Genomic DNA, 6,307 nt, shown 5'->3' on the forward strand with positions numbered 1-6,307 from the left:
GTGTGAAGGAGTGAATCTTGTGGGTTAGGTGCCAGCTCAGCTGTAGTACAATAGAACACCAGGTAGGCTTCTAAGGATTTTGCCTCTAGTTTCTGTCTCCCAGATGACAGCTCTGGACTGGCTTGAGACCTGGGAGAACTTGATGGTCTGAAGCAAAGGACACCTTTGCCACCTCCTGATTGTAGAGCCACAGAGCCTTGAGCAAACATAGGCAGTAACCAAGGAGTGGTTACAGCAGAAGGACCTGTGTGAGACCAAGTACTGTGCTGGCTTTAGGTCTTACCAAGCATAGTCCTAGTGAAGGTGGCCAGAGGGGTGCTGTGTCACTTCACCATCAGCTCCAGGTGGCTCAAAATCAAGAAAGAGACTCCATTTGTTTGGGAGAAGGTAAGGGAAGAGAACAAGAGTCTCTGCCTGGTAATCTAGATAATGTTTTCAGATCTTTCCCAAGACCATCAAGGTGGCACCTCTACCAGTCTGCAAGAACCACAGTGCTATTGGGCTTGGGGTACCCCCTAAAACAGAAATTGCTTAGATTGCAATACCCACGTCCTACCTAATATCTGGAAAGGCTTCCAAAGAAGGAACGGTACAAGCAAGCCCATACTGAAAAGTCTAAAGTAAATATCTAACTTTTCAATGCTCAGATACAGCAGAACATCTAAAAGTATCAAGAAAAACATGACCTCACCAAATGAACTACATAAACCACCAGTGACCAGTCCTTGAGAAGCAGAGATATGTGAACTTTCAGACAGATAAGTCAAAATAGCAGTTTCAAAGAAACTAAAACATATTCAAAAAAACATGGAGAAGGAATTAAGTATTCTATCAGACAAATTAAACACAGAGATTAAAATCATTAAAACAAATCAAGCAGAAATTCTGGAGTTGAAAAATGCAGTTGGTATAGTATATAATGCATCAGAGTATTTTAATAGCAGAATTATTCAAGCAAAATAAAGAATTAGTGAGCTTGAAGAGAGGCTATTTAAAAATACACAGCCAGAAGAAAAAAAATAAAAATAAATAAAACAATGAAGCATGCCAACAAAATCCAGAAAATAGCCTCAAAAGGGTATACCTAAGAGTATTTGGCCTTCAAGAGAAGACAGAGAAAGAGATAATGTGTAGAAATATTATTCCAGGGGATAATATCAGAGAACTGCCCAAACCTAGAAAAATGTATCAATATTCAAGTACGAGAAGGTTATAGAACACCAAGCAGATATAACCGAAAGAAGAATACCTCAAGGCATTTAATAATCAAGTTTCTAAAGTCAAGAATAAAGAAAGTCTCCTAAAATCAGCAAGAGAAAATAAACAAATAACACACAATGGAACTTCAATATGTCTGGCATCAGACTTTTCAGTGGAAACCTAACAGGCCAGAAAAGAGTGGCATTAAATATTTAGAGTGCTGAGGAAAAAATCTTTTACCTTAGATTAGTATATGTGATGAAAATATTCTTCAAACAAGGACAAATGAAAATTTACTCAGACCAACAAAAGCTGAGAGAGTTCATCGAAATATGACCCGTGCTAAAAGAAATGCTAAAGGAAGTGCTTCAATCAGAAAGAAAAGAATGTTAATGAGCAAGAAGAAATCATCTGAAGGTACAAAACTCACTGGTAATAGTTTGTACACAGAAAAACACAAAATATTACAATATTGTGTCATGTGTAAACTACTCTTCAGTAGAAAGACTAAATGAAGAACCAATCAAAAATAATTATTACAATTTCTCAAGACATGCCCTGTACAGTAAGATATAGACAGAAACAACAAGAAATTAAAAAGCAGAGGCCAGGCCAGGCATGGTGGCTCACACCTGTAATCCCAGCACTTTGGGAGACTGAGGCAGATGGATCAGCTGAGGTTGGGAGTTCAAGACCAGCCTGACCAAGAGAGAGAGAGAAACTCCCTCTCTACTAAAAACACAAAATTAGCTGGGCATGATGGTGCATGCCTGTAATCCCAGCTACTTAGGAGGTTGAGGGAGGAGAGTTGCTTGAACCCGGGAGGCAGAGGTTGCAGTGAGCTGAGGTTGCACCATTGCACTCCAGCCTGGGCAATAAGATCAAAATTCCGGAAAAAAAAAAAAAAAAAAAAAAAAGCAGAGGCAATGTTAAAGCATGATGTTTTTATTAGTTTTCTTTTTGTTTGTTTACTTATGCAAACAGTGTAAAGTTGTTATCAGCCTAAAATAGCGGGTTATAAGATAATATTTGCAAACCTCATGGTAACTTCAAACCAAAAAACATACAACACATTCACAAAAAAATAAATGTAAGAAATTGAATTATATCACCAGAGAAAATCTCCTTCACTAAAAGGAAGACAGGAAGAAAACAAAGAAGAGAATATCACAAAACAAACAAACAAAATAATAAAATGGAAGGAGTAAGTCCTTACTTACAAATAATAACATTGAATATAAATGGACTAAACTCTCCAATCAAGAGACATGGAGTGGCTGAATAGATAGAAAAATAAAGCTCAGTGATGCTTTGCCTACAAGAAACACACTTATCTTACAAAGAGAGACATAGATTGAAAATGAAGAAACAGAAAAAGATGCTTCATACCAATGGAAACCAAAAAAGAACAAAAGTAGTTATATTTATATCAGACAAAATAGATGTCAAGACAAAAACTATAAGAAAATAAAATGAAGATAAAGGTGTCAATTCGACAGAAAGATATAACAGTTTTAAATATACATAGATCCAACTATGGAACACCCAGACATATAAAGCAAATATTTTTCGAGCTAAGGACAGAGATAGACCCCAAACCAATAATAGCTGGAGTCCATAATACTTTCAGCATTATACAGACCTTCCAGACAAAAAATCAACAAAGAAGCATTGGGCTTAATCTGCATTACAGACCAAATGGTTCTAATAGATATCTACAGGCCATTTCATCCAATGGATACAGAATACACATTCTTCTCCACAGGGATCATTCTGAAGGATAGAAGATATGGTAGTGACATGGTTTGGCTTTGTGTCCCCACCCAAATCTCATTTTGAATTGTAATCCCATAATTTTCATGTGTTGTGGCTGGCACCCAGTGGGAGGTAATTGAGTCATGGGGGTGGTTTTACCCTATGGTGTTCTCGTGATTGTGAGTGAGTTCCCATGAAATCTGATGATTTTAGAAAGGGCTTCCCCCTTCGCTCAGCACTCATTCTCTCTCCTGCCACCCTGTGAAGAGATGAATTCCCCCATGACTGTAAGTTTCCTGAAGCCTCTCCAGTCATGTGAAAATTTGAGTCAATTAAACCTCTTTCCTTTATAAATTACCCATACCAGTCTTGGGTATGTCATTATAGCAGCATAAGAATGAACTAATACAGATAGGTCACAAAATAAGTCTTAAAATATTAAACAATAATGAAATAATATCAAGCATCTTCTCTGACCACAATAGAATAAAACTAGAAGTCAAAAACTGAACAAATTTTGGAAAGTATATAAATACATAGAAATTAAACAATATGCTACTGAGTGACCAGTGCATCTATGAAGAAATTAAGAAGGAAATTGAAAAATGTCTTAAAACAAATAACAGAAACATAACAACACCTATGGGATACAGCAAAAGGAGTTCTCATATGGTATGGATCTGTGTCCCCACCCAAATCTCATGTTGAAATGCAATTCCCAGTGCTGGAGGTGGGGCTTGGTGAAAGGTGATTGGCTCATAGGGGTGGTTTCTAATGGCTTAGCACCATCGCCCTAGTGCTGTTCTAGTGATAGAGTTCTCACAAGATCTGGTTTTTTAAAGTGTGTAGCACCTTCACCATCTGTCTCTCTTTCTCCTGCTCTGGCCATGTGATATGTCTCGATCCCTTTTTGCCTTCCACCATGATTTTAAGTTTCCTGAGGCCTCTCCATAAGCTGAGCAAAAGCAGAAGTCATCATGCTTCCTATACAGCCTGCAGAACCGAGTCAATTAAACCTCTTTTCTTTATGAATTACCTAGTCTCAGATATTTTGTTAGAGTTGTATGAGAACAGACTACTACAAGTACTAAGAGGGAAGTTTATAAGTGCCTAATCAAAAAAGAAAACAAACTTCAAATAAACAACCTAATGATGCATATTAAAGAGCTGGATAAGCAAGAGTAAACTGAACCCAAAGTCAGTAGAGGAAAAGAAATAATAGATGATAATAGAAATAATAAAGGATAAATAAAGGAAATCAAAAAAAGAAAACAATATAGTTGTTTCCAATGAAAAATATAGTTGGTTTTATGAAAAATTAAACAAAATTGACAAGCATTTAGCCTGCTTGACTAGGAAAAGGAGAGAAGAACCAAATAAGTAAAATCAGAGATAAAAAAGTGACAGAACAAGTGATACCACATAAATTCAAAAGATCATTAATGGCTAATATAAAATACTATATAGCAATAAATTGGAAAATCTACAAGAAATGGACAAATACTTAGGCAAATACAAACTATTAGGATTAAATCATGAAGAAGCCCAAAAGCTGAACATACCAGTAATGAGTAATGAGATCAAAGCTGTAGTAAAATTCTCGCAGTACATAAAAGCCTGGGACCAGATAAGTTCACCACTGAATTCTATCAAACATTGAAAGAATAATTAATATCAATCCTACTCGAAATTTTGTGAGTAATAAAAAGGAAGGAATACTTCCAAACTCATTCTATGAGTCCAGCATTACCCTGATACCAAGACCAGGCAAAGATACACACATACACACACGCACACACACACACGCACACACAAAACCCTATAGACCAGTATCTTGAATGAATATTGATGCAAGAATTCTCAGCAATATACTAGCAAACTAAGTTCAAAAATATATTACAATGATCGTTCATTAAGTGGAATTTATCCCTGGGATGCAAGGATGGTTCAACATATGCAAATTATCAATGTTATACATCCTATCAACAGATTGAAGGACAATAACCATATGGTCATCTTAATTGAAGCTGAAAATGCACTTGATGAAATTTAATATCTTTCATGATAAAAATCCTGAAGAAAATATTCCTGAACAGAATAAAAGCCATATATGACAGACCCACAGATAGTATTACACTGAATGTAGGAAAACATAAAGCCTCCTTCTAAGATCCGAAAGATAACAATGATGCCCACTTCCAACACTGTTTTGGAACATAATACTGGAAGTCAAAGCAAGAGCAATCAGACAAGAGATAGAAAAAAAAGAGCATCCAAATTGGAGTAGAAAGATTCAAATTATCCTTGTTTGCAGATAGTATGATCTTATATTTGTAAAAACCTGAAGACTGCAAAAAAAAATGGAATTGATAAATTATTTAAAGCTTCAGGATGCAATATTAACATAAAAATAACATTTCTATATTCCAAAAGTAACAATCTGAATAAAATAAAAATATAGTCCCATCTACAATAGCCACAAATAAAACTCAATACCCAGGAATTAATAAATGAAATGAAAGATCTCAATAATGAAAAGTATAACACACTGATGAAAGAAATTGAAGGGGACACAACAAAATGGAAAGATATTCTGTGTCCATGTATTAGAAGACACAATACTGTTATAATGTCCATATTACCCAAAGCAATATACAGATTCAATCAAATTCCTATAAAAGTACCAAAGACATTCTTCACAGAAATAGAAAAAAAGAATTCTAAAACTTATATGGAACTACAAACCACCCAGAATAGCCAAAGTTACCCTAAGAAAAATGAGCAAAACTGTAGAACTTACAGTACCTGACTTCAAATTATACTACAGAGTTATAGTAAGCGAAACAGCATGGTATTGGCTTAAAAATAGACACATAGACGAGTGGAAAAGAACATAAAACCCAGAAGCAAACCCCAAACACCTACAGTGAACTCATTTTCATCAAGGGTGCCAAGAACATATACTGGGGAAAAGACAGTTCCTTCAATAAATAGTGCTGTGAAAACTGAATATCCATATGCAAAGAATGAAACTAGACTCATCTCTAGTCGTATACAAAACATAAATCAAAATGGATGAAATACTTAAATGTAAGGCATCAAACTATGAAAGTACTACAAGAAATCATTGATGAAACTGCAGGACATCGGTCTTGGCAAAAATGTCTTGAGTAATATCCCACAAGCACATGTAACCAAAACAAAAGTGAACCAATGAAATCACATCAAGTTTAAAAGTTTCAGCACAGCAAATAAGACAATCAACAAAGTGAAGGGACAACCCACAGAATGGGAGAAAATATTTTCTAACTACCCATCTGACAAGAGATTAATATATAGAATATATGAGTAG

This window comes from Macaca thibetana, chromosome X, assembly GCF_024542745.1.
Source record: "Macaca thibetana thibetana isolate TM-01 chromosome X, ASM2454274v1, whole genome shotgun sequence".
Classification (NCBI taxonomy): Eukaryota; Metazoa; Chordata; class Mammalia; order Primates; family Cercopithecidae; genus Macaca; species Macaca thibetana.